Source organism: Ammospiza nelsoni, chromosome 1 (genome assembly GCF_027579445.1).
Source record: "Ammospiza nelsoni isolate bAmmNel1 chromosome 1, bAmmNel1.pri, whole genome shotgun sequence".
In the NCBI taxonomy this organism is placed as follows: domain Eukaryota; kingdom Metazoa; phylum Chordata; class Aves; order Passeriformes; family Passerellidae; genus Ammospiza; species Ammospiza nelsoni.
The window spans coordinates 60,837,159-60,858,467 of NC_080633.1; positions in this window are offsets into that span (position 1 = coordinate 60,837,159).

Sequence of the window (21,309 nt, forward strand, 5' to 3'; positions counted from 1 at the left end):
CATTGTGCCTGTTCAAGAAAACATGATTGAAAGAGGGAAAATTGACAGCCTGAAGCCAAAGCTGTGGAGGGGTAGAGGCAGGAATTCTGATATTGTGCCATTTGTCAAACAGCCTTCTTGTTGAAGGTTTGTTATGGGAAGAACTTGGGATTGTTTGCTAAATCTGCACCAAGTCTTTGGCCGTGCTCCAGCTCCATAGCTGGAATGACCTGGTATGACCAACGCAAAGACTGTGCAAAATGCAAGCTGGCAAAATCAGGGCAGTGGAATTGTGTGGAGACATTTATAGGATGTGGCTGGTGGGAGAAGGTGCTGTGATGTCCATCCATGCTGTAAATACAGCTGGAGACACCAGGTGGGAACAGACATGAAGCAAGTTTGTAACCTTGCACATGTACAGGCTTATTACAAGTTTTGGGCTTATCTTTTTCAGGAGTCTTGATCCACAGGAAAGATGCAAGAAAAGCAGTAAGTATTTTTTGTTTTGTTTTGTTTCCTTTAACTGAAAGAATAGTTAATTTTCCATTCAGACAATGGCCCCCTTGCTCATGGAGGTTGACATGTAATGGTGGTTTTAATCTTGTGCCTGCAACTGCTATTTCTAATTAATGTAAAGAGACATAAAAGCAAAATTATATATTCCTGAGTAAAAGGGATTAAAATGAAAATACTGCCAATTCAGTTCTAATTTTATTTATAAACCTAATCTGAAGCAAATGTCACTTTTAAAACTGATTCTGAATATATCATGCTGACTGTAAAATTATAAAACTCCCACTGATGTATTCAGGAAATTCAGTTGAGCACACTCAGTAATTTCACTTTACTAGTCATTAGGTACAAATTACTGCTCACTGTAAAAAATATGAATCAGCTGTCTGCATTTCTTTTTGATTTGGAAACTTAAGATCATGAATCACTTGCAATTAATTATACACTGCACGTAAACCAACATGAATCATGTTCAAAGGCTATGTTTAGCAGTGTATCATTCGCTTGCTGCTTGTCATGTATTGAAAGCATTCTTCTGAGTAATTTAAGGGTTTTCCCAAAACTTCCAACTTCAGCTCAGTAAAGACATTTTATCAGGTACCCAGAGCTGGGGAAATCCTTTTTAAAGTGATTATGGAAGATTATTTAATGTCACCTTGCATTTCCAGGGCCAAATTAATGTCACACTTAACTATGTAAAAGAAAGGCTAAGAGATTAAAAAAACAATCTGCAAACAAAAAGAGATTGAAAGTCTTATTTTAAGCTGCATTTTAAGATGTTCTTAGACAGGAGTACCATAGTGCAAAAATAGCCTTAGACAAGAATAATAACTCATTTTTGTCTGTTTTTTAGCACATGCAATTCGACGTGCATTTAAAATGATGCATTTTAGCTTTATCAAAGCATACACTACACCTCCTTAGAAAGTGGTGTGTTTTCAAAGACAACTTGCAAGAAGTTTAGCCTCACTATTATATTATGTTGTGCAATGTTTTAATTGAATTTTTCATTTTCATGGAACATTTTCATTTTCATTTCAATGAAGAGCTTTTCTGAAAAAAACTGTAAAATGGAGAAACCATTTATATTGAGTCATAAATAGTGACTTGTGAATCATTAGAGACAATAAATTTTCTTAAGAGAAAGCAAAAGAAATTGTTTTCTTCTCTCTTCCTTCAATATGCTGCAGATTAATATAAGGATATCTGTTACTTCTTATGTTACAAAGTCCTTACTTGACACAATAGTTACATACCTAAGTAATTTGCATTTCAGATATTTTCTTTATAAAAAGAAAATGTACGTCTACCAATAATAACTGACAAATTGAAAAGATACTTCCACCACTAGTGTTTAATTCCTAGAAATTGCTGATAGATCTCTACAGTGGTGTTGCTGCTAAAATTGCAAGCTATTCTTCAGACCTTCGCCAGACTATACAAGGAAGCTACCTCCTCTGGGGTGGAATTATCCTCCCAGTGTTTCTGTCTGTGAGAAAACATACTGTAACTTCCAGGAAAGAAACCATCTCCTCATAAATCTGCAGTATTTTTCAGTATTGGGAATACACACTGATGCAGAGGGTTAATAATATTCCTCATACAGGAGAAATAAAAATTAATAAATTCTGTATTGGAAAGTTATTTTAAGTTCCTATTTAGCACATACTTTATAAGGCGCATCTACAGGATTTGTTTAAATTTTAGACATCTTTGGCTAAATTTTTCAAACACATTCATGATCAAATCTTCTTGCATTTATCTGAAATAGAGTACACTTGATTATTAGACAACTGAGGGGTAGACAAATCTGCCTAGCCTGAGTTTCCACATTACTTACTCTCAGCACAAGGAAAGGTTGGTCATTGGAAGAATAAGTTATCACAGAAGGATTCACTTCAGACTGCTTAAACAATGCAAAGCATCTTCATATTTTCACTATTGCTGGTAAGACTGCAAGAACTAAGTTCAATACAACATATTTTCTGAGGGAAATTCATGATGCATTAAAATAATTAAAAAGATCAGTGTCAAATATTCTCTTTGCCAAGTCCTTACTCCAAGTATATAACCAGCAGGTTCTCTCCATCTTAAAATTGTCCCAGTATAAAAGATTCCCCTCACTTTCCTGAAAAAGTTATGACATTGTGGAGCATAATTTTTAAAACTTAAGTATAACAAGAATTGGTTTTTCCTCCTGAAACTCAAATGTCCCTTTGTCTTAACTCTATCTCATTTCTTCTGTGAGAATCCGTGTGTTTGTGTAGGACATTTTTGGTATTTGCCATTCAATTGCATATGGATTGTAATTCCCATGTCCCTGACCCAATGTTTCAGCCAGTGAGGGATTTTATAGATACAAAGTCACGAACACATGCATGCATCTATCTATGTATTGAAAAACATCTATTTCACATTGTTCCTTTTGTCCCAATTCTCTGTAAACCTAACAAAACTAAGAAAGGGAGTAAGAGGGAGAGAATTGCAGGTGATTCCTCACCAGAGGTGTGGAGAAGGAGGTAGTTACCTGTTGACAGGCAGTATGAGCCAATAGAGCAGTCCCCTGGTATTTCTTATGCTCTCTCATTCTTCACGTATCAACCCCTGCTAAATCAGGGCTATGAAATAGAGCAAGTCCTGTTGTCTTTCTCTTGATTATGCTAACTTCAGACCTGCATACTGCTCCATACATCTCTTATTTGAAGGCAGTGTAGTTGAAAAGGATAGAACACACAGTAGTCCACAGTAATGGGTTCAATTTGAAAAATCTGGTCTCAATTAGTAAATCTTTGTTTTGATTCAGATTTAGCTTTCATTGCCATGTTACTTTATGCTCGGTTGATCAAAATATATAACATTTGTTTTGAGTGACAAATAGCAGGAACTACTCAAAGCCAGCATTTGTCAATGACTAGCAGTAGTTATTTTATTATGGTGCTAAAACCACTGCTGTTTGACTCAAATCTACACTTCAGCTATAAAACTAATGTATTGACTGTATCTTGATCTGTTATCAGCAACCACTGTGTTTCAGTAATATTAAAGACACTGGAGAGTTCACAGGACATAAATACAGAATATTCTGCATTGCAAGAGACCCTCAGGGATCATCAGGTTCAACTCTTAAGTAAATTGCCCATATGGGGATTGAAACCACCACCTTGGTGTTATTAGCACCATGCTCCAACCAACTGAGCTAATTTCAAGGGTACTGATATTATCCTTCACTGCTGATATTATCCCTCACAAACCTGAACACTTCCCTAGGTATTTATGTGAATACTTTATTGATGACTATTATTAAGAATATTTTGCCTTCTATCCATTCATAATTAAGTCCTATTTTATGTACCTTTGTAAGATAATATTAAAAGTCTCCCATTTTATAAAAAAAAAAAAAAATAATAATTTCCAGAACCTGGAATGGACCCAGTTTGTATTGTTCTAAAGGAATTATCCGTCATTGATTGTGGTGTAAATTACTCCTGGTCACTGCTGAGTCTTTATTAGGCTAGGCAGAAAGATAACACCTACTTCCTGCACATAAATGACCAGCAGAGGCATGTTCTTCTAAATTTCATTGGACCATTTTTTCATGGAAATTTTACTTCAAAGAAACATTTTTCCCTTCCACAAGAGCCACTTGCTGGAAATAAATCCAAACCTGCTATATTAAAATTGTTGTGGTAAGCACCTCTATGCTTAGCTCTGTTTGTCTAATGTCTGCATTCCCTACAGGGAAGAGGTGAAGGCAATAAGTATCAAGTAAAAGAAAGTCCAGAGTCAAATCTAGACATATCTTCCAGTTCACATGGTACTGACATTTGCCGTTGATCCTGCTATCTAACCAAAAGGAGCCAAGTGAAATGGAGGATGAACAACTCTCCAGGTTGTGAAAGTAAGAATAAGCAAGCTCTAAGAATGAAATTCCTCACTCAAAAGATTTAATAAAATACCTATTATTCAATCCGAATTATTTGTTGCAACTTTTTATATCTGTAAATTAAACCTCATGTCCTGAAAAGGCTTCAGCTGGTGTAATGCACAAATTTTTATGACCAACCATTTAAGGCATAGTTATGAACATTGTCCACTGCACTTCAATTTTACTTAGAACCATATAAACCATATAACACATTTCAAGACCTCTGTAGCTCTTTGTGTTCTGTGCTCTTAAATTAAATTGACAAATTAACACGAGCAATCACATTCCTGCTTTTGGCCAGTTGCTTTGACAGCATAAATATTTGGTTGAACAATGAAATAAGAGTGCACTAGAAGGCAGAGATTTGAATAAAAAAACACTAACACTGTAGGTCTGTGGAATAGTCTCCACATTTCCAGCTGTAAAAAAATAAGCATTCTAATCCTGTGACTTTCAGTACTTAGTGCAGAATTCATCTGTTGGACTCAGCATTCTCTAATTAAAATTTTATCCCATGTATATACTCCATAGAAGAAGGAGTGACAGGTATTTCTTCTTAACCTTTAAGAGTACCACTATGTTAGGACGGAGAAAAGTACAAAGATACAAATGTAAGCAGGAAATAGGACAGGAAGATGGATTGATAACATAGCTGAGCTGTTTTCATAATTAAAAAGGTGGCAGGAACTGCAGTTTGTTTATTGTTTGTCCAGACTGAACTAACAAATTGTATTCTTTGTGTTTTAATATGATAAATCTTGTTTAAAACATTTTTTTTTAAGATTTCTTTTTTAAGCAAAGCAACAGCATTTTTAGCAGCGTAGTTAACAAAATCAGTGGATAAAGCTGCTGTTGAAGAACTCCTCTTTCCTTTCCTCACATCCGGACCAGTGCTACTAATGCTTTACAAATTCTGGAAAGGGCTGTAGATCTCAGTGTAGGGATTGTCTCTTGTATTTTCAAAATGAGCAATACCATTACAGCATTTGGCTGCAGAGGTGATAGAAAATGTAGTTCTGCCATGACTGTATCACTCCACAAGAACATAACAGTAAAAAAAATGGTTTGGAAGAGCTCAAGACACTTTCCTAAATGTTTGCCCCAAACAAGAGCTTGTGTGTGTGAATGCTTGTTCTGACTGAAAGAATAAAGAAATTCTCTCCAGTAACTTCTTGGAAAAGCTCGTGTATATGTTGTTTAGCCTGTGAGAGGTAGGCAGCGACCAACATGTTAAGAATCCTCCATGGCATAGAAATTGCTACCTAATTTCATATAAAGAGTAAAAAATATTTCCATCATCATGTGTTGATTTCAACTCGGTGTTGTTTTTTAAAAGTCTGCTGGATTAAAATTTGTCTGCCAATACAAACACTGATTGTAGGTATAAAGACATTTTCTCATAGGGAAGTTTACATGATGCACCACAAAAACGTATCCCAAATCTCTTGGCGATGAAAATTGCAGTCTTAAACTCCAAGTTTCATTGAGAATTCTCAATGGCAGACAAACTCAGTTTAAATCAGTATTATATCACATCTTTAGACCTCAGTTCATCATGCTTATTAACTGGATATGATGGAGTGATTTATTAACTCTGCCTTTCCCCTAGTTTTAAGGAAAGAAATTACATTTATTTTAGACTTACAGAAAACCCTGCTTACTTACTTGTAGTATTTATCCACTTTACTGTAGAAAAAGAGCTAATTTCAAATATAAAATATTCACTAATTTCTTAATCAGCTATGATTAAGAGCATAACATTTGTTTTCAACATGACATGACCTTTTTGTCTGTTTGAAAGTCATTCTTTCTTCCAAGAAACTAAGTTTTGCCTCTACTGAAAAATTTTAAAAAAAATGCAATTTACTTGTTTTAACTCTAATACAAAGTTATGTTTTTGCTTTATGATTTTCAAGGACTACAAGCAGCAAATGTTTTTTCTAATGGAGAACTGTGACTGATGTACGTGAATGCATAAACTTTCATCTGAGATGATTAGTTCACTTCAACAGTAAATTCTCTATTATCCCATTTTTGATACAACACAGATTTTTAAAAATTTTCAATTATATATTTACATGATTATTTGCAATTACAGACTATTGTAAAATTATGGAATTATAGAATTTTGAAGATATTAATTGCTCCTTCCATTTTCCATCGAGAGCTGTAACAAATGTTGTTCAATTGCATAATTAATGTTTGTTTATAATATGTTCTTTACAAAACAGTTGAGCCTTTGCACTTTGTCATGCTTTGAATAGTTTTGGTAAATTTAATCCACTAGATGATATCCACTCTGTACAGAAATTCACGAGCTGTTTGAGAGCAAGATTGCTGAGGACACGTACTCATGGCATTTAGACTCTCATAGGTTGCTGAAGAGGGACTACATTTAGGAATTAATTGAGAAATAGGAACTGCTCTCAAAACTTGTGTGTCCAGTGTTTGTGTAAAGCACAAGGGTAAGTTTAGGCCAGATTCTCCTGTTCGTCATATTCTCTGTACATTATTTTGATCTACCTCTGATTCAGCATCCACATTATCTCACTTTATTCAAAGAAATATTTATTTATTTCTTCTGCCAAGATTATGCAATCTGTTTGGTTCAAGAATGAGAAGCAAAAGAAGGGACAGCTTATCTGAACATGAATTTGATTCCAAAGAACAGAATTCTAAAAAAATCAGGTGAATTATGGTTCTGAAAACACAGAAATTTCACTTACTCTTTCAACTGAATTATTAGCAAGGGTGTAAACTTACAAACTGATTTTTTTTTCCCAGCTGAATTATTAGCAAGGGTGTAAACCATACAATCTGATTTTTTTTTCCCTACTCCTGTACTTAACAAAAGGGGGTGGAGGGGGTGAAGAATGCAGTAATTCTAAAGACACTGACAGTGCCTAAAGTCATCAGTCATGGACAAGGGTGTGGAGTAAATAAGTTTTGTACTTGAAATGCAGAAATTGGTATTAACTCCTTGGTCTCAGTAGGGGACAGTAGCAACAGCTAGGAGGACTTCAGTCTTATTCCTCTTTCATTATGCACTATGCTGCATTGCCTTCCTCAAACTGCACAGTCAAGTGACATGCGGTTCCTAAGCTAGTTTGCAGGATGAGAGATGCAGAAGAGAGATTGCTTGGTGTTTGAAACTCTTGGTTTAATTTGAGGAGCTCGTGTGCAAGGCAGAGGAACCGTGGCACTGCCAGAGCCCAGCCAGGTGCTCACATCACACTCTGCTCTTCCACCTCACAGATATTTTCCTCCTGTTTTTTGTCTTGTTTTTCTTAATCTTGATCTAAAAGTCTCTAGCTACACAGCATTACCTTTTCTTTCTTAAACATGGAAAAATAAGAGGTTTCTCAAATAACAAATTTCTCCCTAGCAAATCAGCTATTTAGCAATAGACTTTCAATATTAGCAATGGACTTTCAATATTCCTTTAAACTACATGCAACTCTCCCTTCATATTTCTAAACTTTTCCCCTCATTATTAGTGCACATATGCGGAAGAGAGGATTTTATGTATTGTAATGATATTCTAAGATAAAACTACACCTAATAATTCTTACAGAAAAAAAAAAATAAAAGCCACCTGCCTTGAACTCTAAATATTGAGCAAATGCCATGTTTACTCTGGCACAATATAAAATCACTTTTTGGTGTTTGGTTGCTGTTTATAAGTTGTTATTTTGAAAAGAGCATTTTGGAAATTTACAAGGAAAAGGAAGGAATTTTGGGTTTTAATTTACCCTCTGAAAACTTGTATATTGAGTGACTGAAAGCAGAGAGGAGAAAAGTATATTTCCTTACTGTTAGAGACAATCTACAGTGATTTTAGTTTATTTTATTTTAAAAAAAACCCTGAATCCCCAACAAAACCCAACTAACAAAAAAAAAAAAAAAAGACAACAAAAAAACCAAAGCCAAACAAATGCCACCCCAAACCCCCCTCAAAAAAACTCAACAGAAAATCACAAATCAAAAAACCAAACCTAAATGAACAACGCCCACCAAAACCAAACCAAAACAAACAAACCAAACCAAACCAAACACCCCCCCCCATTAGTTTTATTGAGTTACCTTGAAGAAGGTGTAAAAAAACCCATTAAAAACAACTGATGAGTAATTTGCAATTACTCTGTACCTAGGTGAATTAATAATTCCTACCTGGTCTAAACTATCCCTTTTAAACATGTACTTCATAGACACTCTTAAAAGATTAAGTACTGCTGTGCTTAACATAATTTTATCATCATTTGCAAATCCTTTCAAATAATCACATAATGTAGTGTAAAGGCAAAAATTTAGACAATCTAAGGCAACCCCCATGAGTACCTGAATAATATGTATCTTAGATATTGTGTGACCTTGGGTTTCTGTGAGAAAATATTCCACATCAGGTAAATATTTATTTGTGATGGAAGGAGATGAATTCAGACTTTTCAATTAATAAAATTCACGGCACCTTGTGACTCAATACATTATTCAAAAAAATGTCATAGCAGTACTTATGATTTCAAGTACAACCAAATAAAGAACTGTGCAATCCATGCAGGAAGCTCAGCTTTGATTGCATAAGTAACGAGTTGTAGGGTTGAGGGGGGGGTGGTTACTTCCTTATTTGAAGGATTTATTAAATCAGAATTTTACTTTTACTAGCCCTGTGGGAGTAAGGACTGAGAGTCCTAAAGCATCATTAATTTGTGTTTAATAAAATTCCATTGGCAGGAGCCACAGCTGTAAAAACCCCTGCATGTCCTGATATGCATATTTAATATCAATTTCTTCATCCCCAAGAGCTGTGTCCCTCAGGAGCACATTTTAGGCACAGAAAAAACCCCAAACACTGGAGATTACTTCCAGTGTGAACTGTTTTGGGGAAGGCATAAGCATTGCCAAACAGCGAGCTGAAAGAGATACCAACATAATTCAAAGCCTTCAGAACTGATTATATATCAAAGCATTATACCTTGATTTCTCCTTGCACAAGGCAGAGCATTAAAACAAGGCATGTAATGCACCCCTAGAACAGACTCCTGCTCTCTTAATGAATTAGAAAAGTGGTTTATTTATTTCTGTAGTAGCTTACTTATTGACACATTTTTGTGTGTGTGCAAAAAGTAATTTCTGGTTAATACTTGAACCATCTGTGCTATTCTAATCCTAAGCTTCTTAGTCTGTACATATAAAATGACTTCTATTTTGTCTTTAAGGGGTCTTGAGGATTTTTGACTCTGCTGAAATTTTATTCAGATCTCTTATGATTATGTGTGTTTTCAACACATGAACTTCTTCCAAAAAAACAGCACATAAGACAATGTGATACTACAGGTAAAGCCAGGTGACGTAACATTCAAATCAGTGGCATCTATTGATACAACAAAACAAAATCAATGCCAATAGCCATACCTCATGCACTATACTAAATTTAAACTGTTTACCACAGTAACCAAAATTTAACATCAGTTTTCTGAAATTTCTAGAATTTGAAATATATTATCATTTTGCTTTGTAGTAATATCATTGCCTTATGCCTCCAGGTCAAAACAAAAGGATTTTTATTTAACAGTGTTGCATTTTTTTTTTTCACTTGTGATTAATTATTTCTTTTATTAAAGACAAAACACACAAAAAACTACAGAAAAAGCAACACATTTGAAATAAGTATAAGACTTCCTTTACATTTTGCCAAACTATATATATCCCAGATATTTTATCCAGCTTGTTTCTTCATATACACTGCATTTCCTAGGTGAACCTGCACCGTTGCATAAAGAGTTCTATTCTGAGTTATGTAGATTTAGAAGACACAATGAAATTAACTTCTTCAGACACTACATATTTTGCTACAGAAGTCACCAGGCAGAAGTATCCTGTGAATCAGACCAAAATTAAACCATGATTTCATCAACCTGTGAAACAGACATAAGCTTACATTGTAAATGGGACTAATATTTCTAATAAAACATCCTTTTTAACAAAACTGAAAATCAATAATAAGAGAAGTTTTAAAATTGACACTAGCCTTTTGAGTAACTGGAAATAGATCTTCCTGTCAAAGACTAAAACTGCTCTCCTCTGTCTAGACTGCACTGGGAGCAAAATTATCAGATTTTCATTTCCTCAATTTCACTCCACAGTGGTAAAACGTGCAAGTATTGATTCAACTGCTGAAACAAAAAGCAGGAGAGCTCTTCACCTCGTCAGGGTCAATGGGTTTGTGGGTGTCTAATTATACCTATACAGGGCATATAAATCTTTCTACTAGTCATTACGTGAACATAAGAGTCCAAAGGCATCATTACAATCCTTTTAGCCAAACACTCATTCTTCTTTTGTTTTATGAGGGGTCAAAGAAACTGGGAATTAATATTATTGTGGCTCATGGATTTTCAAATTTGTGTTTGAATACAAGAAGATAGGCTTTGAAGGTAAGGGCTCTGTGTGTGTGTAGCCATGCATGTCCACTTGCAGGTCTGAGCTCTCCCCATAAACACGTGTACAGCTTCTGCTGTGACAGTGTTCACTTGAGACACGCTGTGATGTAAAGAGCACAAACATTGAAATTATGGAATGTCACAAATATAGTGCTGGCAAAGCTTTTGGTGAGTACTAATTTGTTTTAAAAGCAGATGAAATCTTAAGAATGAGATGGAAATGCTAGTTGTGACAAAAGTGTTCTCATTTTTCATCACTCTGCTGATTTCACTATGGTCCTGCAAAAACTTCTGTCTTCTATCCTAATACTTACTGAAATTAGCTGATTCATGAAAACATTAAAACAATATTAAGAATTTTTAAAAAATGGTCAAATAAGTGACCATTACAATTACAATTAAGGATGTGTGCTGCATTATATTATGCTGTATCATATTGAGTGTGTGGATCATATGGTTTTTATGCTGTGTAACCATGACAGTATGAGTATCATATTTGTACCATAGTAAAGCTGTCATATTTTGCAAGCAGATTACACAGACACTGGGTGCTCAGCAGTTTGAACATTAGATGGAGTTAGAGCCTTTCATTTTATCTATGAGAGTAGTAATAAGATCCCTTATGAAGAGTGAACAGATATTTTTAAAGTATTCATTTTAAAGTATTCATTCAAATCCAATTTTTGTCTTACAAACCAGCTCACCTCCTTGAACCCGGACATTACAATAGAGTTAGCCCAAAGCACCAAAACCAAGAGGTAACAACTCTTAATGCTGCCAAAGTACACAGAAAAAAAAACAAAACAAAACAAAAACCAACAACAATTCCAAAACTTACAAATGTTCACATCACTAAAAAGGAAAACAAGATATGGGTCTGTATTTTAAAATAAGCTGTTTCTGGCATTGCTAATTTTAATGAGACTTGATAAAAACTGTGGATATGAAGATATGATGCAATTATCCACAAAAAGAAGAAATTAGTTCGTTGGTCCAGGTGTTAATTGGTTCTGTCCTTGACCCATGATGTGTCTGTGCAAAACACCTTCAGAGCCTGGGGCAGGTAAAGCAAAGGACATAGAGTTATCTAACTTTTCCCCTTGATTAAAAACATATTCATGCCTTCAGCCCAACATCCTCTGCCCTGAGCTACTGTCAAAACTGCAGTCCCACTGTAGATGGACTGAAGAGAGCAGAAGGAATGGTATGATATCTGTTGAGGAATCAAAAATCAAAAAAAAAATCCAAAACAAAATAAATAAGGTAAGAGCTTGTACATTGATGTCAGAAGGAAAAAAGGTTGAAAGTTGTATGGAGGTTTGATGCATTGGCTGAACATTCTGCTAGAACAGGAGCTTAAATTTCTTCAGAGCTGTGCTTTTAGTGGGTCGTGTGCTTCTTCTTCAATTACCAGACATACTTATCCCTGATCCCTGTGCCACAATTGCTCATCTCATATCCATGCTCCTTACAGTGGCCGCTCCACTGCCCAGTTCAGCATGGAGCCCACCTGTGATGTAAGCACCCTCCAAGGCACTCTCTGTAGCTCACCAGTTTGTCTGGGAGGCCCCTGCTGCTCCCTGGACACTCCTTTTAGCATTGACCACTGATTTGCAGTGAGATCTGTGGCCTGTGTTTGGATTTTCATCTAATATTCCCACTCTGCACATGGCCTAGCTCAGTTCCTCTACCCACAAGTGGTGCTAGAGGGCTGGAGGGGAGAGCAGCACAGAATTCCCTGCAGCTGGAGGGCTGGAGTGGAGAGCAGCACAGAATTTCGTGCAGCTGGAGGGCTGGAGTGGAGAGCAGCACAGAATTGCCTGCAGCTGGAGGGCTGGAGGGGAGAGCAGCACAGAATTCCGTGCAGCTGGAGGGGAGAGCAGCACAGAATTCCGTGCAGCTGGAGGGCTGGAGGGGAGAGCAGCACAGAATTCCCTGCAGCTGGAGGACGAGTGTGCTGCTTTGATGGATGTCTCTGGGGCTGCCTGTCCGTGCTCCTCACCCACTGACCCGTGTGAGGCTGGCTCAGTAAGTGCTGCCCAGCACTTTCTGGGGAGAAATGACATCATGGCTCATCACTCAGCCCCACGCTGCCCGCATGAAGCAAGCGGGACCAAGGGCCTGTCCGTAAATTACAGCGGATGCTGGCTCGCGTGGGAGCTCCCGCGTGCTCAGGCATGAGTGGCTCTGGGAGCAGGCATCCTGTGCCTGCTGCAGGCAACTGAATGGGGGCACAGCATGAGCGGCAGGAAACCAGCTCAGTTCTCAGACCCAGATGAGTAACACAAGGGAAAAAAATGGGAAATTATTCCGTTTTTTTTTTCTCTTTCCTATTTTGTGCAGGGATTTTCACACTCTGAAGCACCTGATGAAGGTTAAAAGGCAAATAATCCCTTCTAAGTCACAAGTCCTCAACAAATGTGCAACAGAAACACATTCGTATATTGATTGACAAAGTGTAGAGATGCAGGTACTTCCTTCTATGAGCTGGAATAAATTGTGTCATCATTAACACCATGAACTATGAATGGTGTTGTATGCCATCCAAAGATGTCTCATATACAACTCTAGAGTAGCCAGTAAGACTTAGGTTTTTAAAAAATTTCATTTTCAATAGTAGCAGCAGGCAGGAAGAGGGTTCAAGTTGGATAAAAGCTGCTTATTCAAAGTGCGTTTTTCTCTTGCTACATGCCCTTTTTTATTCCTGCTGCCCTCTTGTGGTGGAGTTTCATCTTTCTACCTTGAAATTTTCAATTGCAAGTTTTAGATGTGGTGATATTTAAATGGATCTATTAATTTATAATTTTTTTTAATCTAAGAATTTAAGCATCTCACGTGACAAACACGTTAACTCACTTTGGTTTGACTAAATAAAATTGGACAAATTGAACTTTCAGTTATTTGCATATTTTACAGAATTAATTCAATTGTGTTTTTAAAATATGCAGTCATGATTTTAATTATATCTAAGGTGTTGATTTCTATAAAATTTAAATATGTATTTAAAGTACAGCATCAGAAACACTTATCATAAACCACTGGTCTTCTCATTCCACTACTATAATAATTTCATGACATTCATGTGCATTTCTTGACAGAGAGATAAAAAACTGGGAGATTAGATTACAAGTAATTTAAGAAAAAGTCACTTTTCAATTCTGAGGCAGAAACAAAGCATCAAGTCTTCCTGAGGGAGTTCAATTATCAGAGCAAAGTCAAGAAAGAAATTCATCTCTTGAAGCCACATTCTTCCCACATTCTGGATTTCCATCACTCCTGTGTTACGTGTATCACTGCATTGATCCCATTTTCTTTATAGCTGAATCATGTGGAGGGCCTGTGTACTGAAGTTCTTAAATTACAGTAACTTCTTTTAGAAAGCTGTTTAGAACTGCCTTGTTGTGAAACTTTTTTTAATAAAAGAAACTAATTTAAAACAATGTTTTAAATACTATAAGGTAAATTGTTATTGAAACATCTTTTAAAGAATCAACAGAACTTTGAGCAATCTCTTAAAACTCCACTATCTTTACACACAGGGTTCTGTCCAGAATCAATCCTTTTTCTTTCCACTGATGGAGTATCAAAGCAGGGCCTCCTGTATAATCTCCCTTTTTAATCTAATGATGTATGTTGTGGAAGGATATTTTTTCATTATTCTTTTTATTAATGTCCTTTATTATGTATACGTGTGAAAACAACTGAAAAAGTAGGGAAAAAAATACTGAAAATAGGACAAGATACAGCTCATTCTGGAAAGATGTTTATTTTCTTTCCTTTGTATTCAAGCTTCATTATCTACAGGCAAATTGTCCATGGGCAGTGGGAGATCAAATACGCTGTGACACAGCATCAGTGCCTATCATGGCCTTGATTGTGGCATATGCCACCTGAGGGTATTTTGGAACATGTTTTTTTACATTTTTCACCTGCACATCTGTCCCACACTCAGGTCCTGCAGCCCCTCAATATGTTTCTTGGTATTTTTCTTCAGATTGTGACAGTCTGTTTTCCCATGGATAAACAGTATTTCCTCTGAGTGGATCACTCATACATACATGAAGTCTCTGAAGTCCGATAATTTTTTTTCCTTTTGTAGTGGGTCTTCTCTTAATAGACTTTGAAAGATGTATTTTAAACAAATTCCAAAACATGTCCAGCTGTCCAAAGAATAAGAACAGTGTAAAGTTAGTGAAGTCCTAAGAATTTATTAGGACAAACATTGCCTGGCACAAAAATTTAAATAAGTCATTCAGGGTTACCTTACATGGTTTATATAATTTCAATTCTACTGTTTTGTAGAATTATTAATAGGTTTAGGATATTTCCAGGGTACTTACAAGGTTAATATCTCAGCAATTTAAAGTTCATGCCACAACTAGATAGCATACTTAATGGCAGCAAAGCTTCAAACAAATTTCTTGCAACATTAGCTGCATTTAAAAGTATAATCTTATGCTGCTTCCTCTTGTTCAGCAGCATTTCAGAATAATTGAAGAGACCATGTATTTACAGTGGAGAAAATAGCATACACTATTAACACTGCTTATGATGCTTATCATTATTTAGATGCAAAGTCTAAAAAAATATTGACGAAATAATGTTCTAAATATATTCTCATTAAATAGGAAACATCAGCAGAAGAACCTATCAGCACATGGTTATATTTTTAAAAAATACTTGAAGAAATAGATTCAAGTTTAGTAAGTGTTCTTAAAGATTATATGTCCATTTTTTAAAATGGACAATTCATCTAAGGCACTGTCTGCTGCATTTACTTGAAAAGAATCCTCGTGGATTCGGTGAGAATTGACTGAAACTGGCTGAGGTTTTTGTCTTTGCTTTTGGTTTTAGCTGGTGATTTGTTGCTTGGGGTATTTACTAGTTTATTTATTTAAATAGGAGCTGAGCATTCAGATTCCCATTTAAGTTCTATCAAGCCTGGTGCTCGAACATGACAGTTGATGCCTAATTCTCATCAGCCACCTTAGGAGAGTTTCACTGTTAACATTGAGAACATTGGTGCGTTCACCATCCACTCTTTAGAAAATCTTAATCAAAAGCTTACTCTTTAAAGGCAGCTAATGTTGTAGGAAATCTCATTGGAGCTCTGCTCTCCTTAAGTACATTATCTAGCTGCAGTACAACCTTAAAAGGTTAAGATGTTAACTTTGGCTTTACACTACAGAGACTGTTCTACAAATACTGATAGTGTAATACTGAGTTTTCTTAAAACAAGGAGGGGATGAAGCAAGCAACTTTTGGACTTTAAAAGAGTAGTAGAAGTACTTAAAATAAAAAACTTATAAAAATAAAGCATGGCTCAAGTTTGTCCTTTGAATAATCCTGACATGTTTGTATTACGGTGGTTTGGGAAGCACATAAAGTGCTTATAACTCTCCCATGCACATGTACATTGAGTATGAGCCTTTTTACTTTTGTGTTTAGTGGTGGCCAAACATGTCTCAAGTGTTGCCCTGAATCATGGCCTAGGTGCATAACTTCAGCAATCTACTTTTGCCCAGTCATTATATGCAGATTGTGAAGACTTGACATGTATGACTAGTACATAATGAGCATTATCCAAACTTCTAAAGAAGGGCTCTCTGTGTATAATATATTCAGGACTGACTGCTGGGTTTGGTGTTTTGTGTCTGGGGCTTTCAGTCTATTTCAAGTGAAAATATGTAATTCCAGGCCACTCTTCCAATACATCACAGTCATTTTCTGCACTTTAGTTGTTTTTCTCTCCATTTTTCCCACAAAATAAAACATCATTACAGCAGGTTTAAAGTGCACTTTAGTGCCTGCAATCTTCCCATGCTATTCTTTAATATTTCATCATTAAATAGCAAAATAACCTGATATGATCCTAATTTAGTGCCAATTACACTGCATTGATCAAAGTGACCTTTTCATACTGGAGCACAAAAATCAATCCTGCTGCACAACAAATGTCAGGGGGATGAGAGCAACATATAATCTGTGACAATCAAAACATTACTTACAAATGAAATCACCAATGACCTGCATGCCAAGGCAATTTCTGCATAATGTGCACTGGTTTTATTTGCAGCTTTTGTTGGGATTTTTTGTCTTGTTTTGTTCCCCACTGTCTGCTGCCAGACATAGTTGTGTTATTTCACAGTTTCACTGACAGCACTGAAAATGGTTGAAGCTCTATGACTGATATAAAAATAATCACACAAAGTGACTATAACCCATTATGCCTCTTTGATGTTCAGAAAAGTATAATTTTCTGGGGATCCAAAATTCAGATTGTCTTCTAACAATGTTCCTGTGATGTATTTGGTGATATTTCAAAATGTAGCCAAATTGACTAGGTCAGCCATAAGGAGGTGAGTGAAAAGCAACTGCTCAGGGATCCCCAGTGTTCTGCCTTCAGTCAGTGACCCACAAGCCAGAGTTTGACATAGATATTAGATCTGCAAAGTTAATGACAACATTGCAGTGACATTAATGATATTTGTACTTTACCCATTATGTCCCTGTCAGTTTTAGGGTCCAAATGGGGAGGCATTTGGCTGCACAGGCAGTATCATCTACCAGCTGTAGCTAGAAGCCACCTGACCTATCTAGATCTGTAATTCAAAAGAGAAAATTGATTTTAGGTTACTTTTCAGGATTGATTTTTTTAATCATATAATAAAAGTATCTAAATTTTAACTTGTTTTGTGTTTTGCTCATAATTAATCAGGGGTGACCCATCCAGTGAAAAAATTCTTTACCCACAACCAAGACAATTCAAATTGACTTGTGAATCTTCAACTCATTAATCAAAGCTAGTAACAATGTAGTTAAAATCATATTGTTAAAATCTGCACTTTTCACCTATTCCACTAGTGTGGGCATGCCACAAGACCAGAAGATCTGAATCTGTGTGTAAACTATGTCCTCTTCAAGCATGTAGACTGTTGAGGTTTTTGGGTCTTCAAGCATGTAGACTTCCAGCATGTAAACTGCTGAGGTCTTCTTCAAGCATTTAGTTGTACAGAAACAGCTGGGTCTCTGCAAGGTAAAAATCCATCTCCTCCAGTACTCAGGTGAGACTTGCAGGATTTGGGAGTTGAGATCTGCCCGTGGCAGTTTGTCAGCTCTTGGCTGAGGAATTTAATCTCTTTGTGTATTAGTTGCTTTCCTGAAACTTAGATGCGGTATTTATACTTCACTCTTAGATTTTGTCTTTTCAGATGGAAGCTGGATGCTCCTAGATGATAGGTTAATGAGCAAAGCCTGTTTTAGAGATAGCTGTGTCATGGCCTTGTTCAAGATAAGGAGTGGGATCTTGAAATGCATTCAGTCAAATTGTTTGAAAATGTTTCACTCTACTTTGCAAACATGCTTGGTAAAGGATTATGTCCAAAGAATTGAGGTAATTCTCAAGGGTTGGGTTTTTTGTTTGTTTGTTTTGTTTGTTTTGTTTTGTTCTGTAGCTGTTCTCTAGAGAGAAAGTGTTCTGATTGAAATAATTTATCCATAAGAAAAATCTCCAAGGCCTGGATATTTTCCCTGCTCATGCACACTAATCTGCTAATCAACCAAGAATGAGAGAGCATGGGAAAACCTAACTCTTAATATCAGTCTCAAAAGTGCTTGTTCTTCCAGATGCTTTAACTTCAGATCCAAAATAGACAAAAAAAATAGAATAATTAGGGGGAGAGATTGTCAGGGTTTTATCATCCCTATTACTGTTCTGGGGGTCACAAAACACTTGCTTTTATAGCACTTCACTGATAATGAGACTGAACAATCTCAGATAGGAATATCTAAAAAAGGGAAGCTAGCTGTGCTTTCTACCTCAGAGATGAATGAATGAAAGCTTTGGTGCAGCACTTGAGATCCTTGAGGGCCTCTGCATCAAGGTTAAAGAGTCCTTTTGGGTCCTAAACAGAAAACTACAATCTTGGGAAGTTCACATACATTTGCTATATTTTTCCTTACTTTCAGTAGCTTTTCCTAGAGATACAGTCTGTGTTTTACTCACCAGGCTGATTAAAGCTCAGTTCATTCTCATGACCATATAACAAGAATATATCTCTTTCTAGAAAGTCCATTAGCAAACATGATTTATGACTGACAATTCCACATCTTTGTATGTAGCTCTGGTAAGAACTAAATAATATTCAAGACCTGGTTATGAACCAAATCCAATTCATTTCACACTGATGCAGAATTAGTTTCAGACTAATGTAAAGGAACAGTATGGGCAGACTGTTAAGGTGACTTCTTTATTTTGAACATATTCTTCAGGGCAATTTGCAGCTTAACAGCTTCACCATAAATGATGTGATTAAGTTTTATACATTTCTGTATATTTGATGTATTTACCCAAATGCAGCTGTCATTTTGTATCCTGTTTCAAATGTTTAGAGCTAAATCAGTTGTTTGGAGCAATCACAATTTGCAAAGACAATTTTTTTCATTGTTAAGCAGCAATGCAAATATGAACTGACAAAATAAGGATGACTATATAGATCTGGACAAAGCAATTTTTTTCCATCATAGTAGGAGACTGTAAAATTTATTCACCATTAAAGAATCAGTTGAACAGATCCACTAATTCATCATTTCTGGCAGACATAGACAATGTAATCGTTTGCATCACAACATCCAAAATATCCATTCAAAACAGCTGCCTCAACTCAACTTCTAGCAAGTCCAGCTCTTTCTTTAAAAGCAAAGTTGCTGCTTTCTTTCAGCATTTCACTGTGAGGCAGGACTGCAAATGGGAGACTAGTGGTCTGCGGTAATCAAAATCTGTGTTTGGCTGATTACAGCATTTTAATAATTATTGATTTATTACATTTGTTTTGATTTTTTTTACATTATAGAATTATAAATAGGGATATACTTCATAATGGATCATATAGGGCTCAGTATAAAATACATAGTATTTATTGAATAAAAGGATATATATTTATAAGTCTTAATTTGCGGCCTAACATATGGACAGTAGGTGTCTCAGGTAGAAAGAACCTTTCATCTCACAGGGAAATATAAAGAAAAGTACCAAAAGAAGAAGCAAAAGTTTAGGATTGACCTATCAATAACCAGTAAACCTTATCTAGAGGTTTAGGATCTTCAGTTCCTAAACTGAATCTAGAGGTTTAGGATCTTCATGTGCCATGTGTGCCACTAAAATGGAGGACAAAATGAATTTAGACAACAGTTTAGGGCTAACTCTGAAGTCAGTGCTAAAAAGAGGAAATGCATCAAATAACTCTTTAAATAACAAGCCAATGAATGACATTCAATTAATTTTTTTATGTATCAAATGAACATATATGACTGTTAGACTTCAATACATTATTTAACCTACTTTAAAACTCAACTAAGCTTTGAAATACTTAAGCCATAGACTACCAGGGCTGCATTCCATTTTCTTGGGCAAGACATTACCAGTGTGCTGGGTAATGCTATCTCTAAAGCTTGTATGTTTTAGCATAAGAGGTACTTAGAATTATTAGGTTTCTATTGATTCTGAATGCCACAATTTCTATGAACATCTGATTTCTTTCTTATCTGTATTCTTTTAGATCTATATGTCCAAATTGCATTCAGAAATGTAATCCTCAGACACTAGAGAAAACTAATCATTTGTCTACTCCAGTTATAAATCATACCTTATTAGAGAAAATCAAATTTTCTGTGATCCCAGAACAGAAAATTATGAACTTAATTCTTTACAAATTGCAGAGGAGATAATATCCGATAATCCATTAAGCACATCTCAATCAATATCTATCACTGTAATGTAAAGCACACTGATAAGGATATGTGTATTGCTGATTAAGAGTATCACTATAGTGGTAGTGTATACAAATTTCAAAGAAGTGAAATTAATAGATTACTGATGTATCAAGAAACTAATTTCATTCAAGCTCAAGAGTGAGGTATTTTGCATGCTTCAGAATCTGAGTCAAAATGTATTAACACCTGCAAGTTTTAAAATACAACAAAGTAGTGTCTCACATGTAATGAAAGAAACTAACTTCACATGAGAAAGTGTGTAGAAGCTCACAGTTAACATGATCCAGTCCAAATGTTGTGTGCTTAAGTAGAAAGATTCTTACCAACTTCACCAGGCTATTGGAAGACCTCTGCAGTCTGGTATTACATATTTCCTTAAAAAAAAACCCGAAAACACACAAATAACATTTTAAAAATAAAGGATAGCTTTCACAGGAAATTAATAGGACCTGCCACACTTATACTTTGCTTTAAGCTTGTCTTGGAATGAGTTTTCTGCCTGTGTATTTATGCACTAGAAAATCCTAACTGACCTGGAGCAGATTAAGTGATTATAGTGTGCAATTCAACAAATTCCAGAAACACGTTTCAAGTCCCTGAGTCACTCACATGCTGTTCAACTGTTTATGCACTGTGAAAAATGGCTGCATGACAAGCATGCAGAAGGAAACTATTCTTATC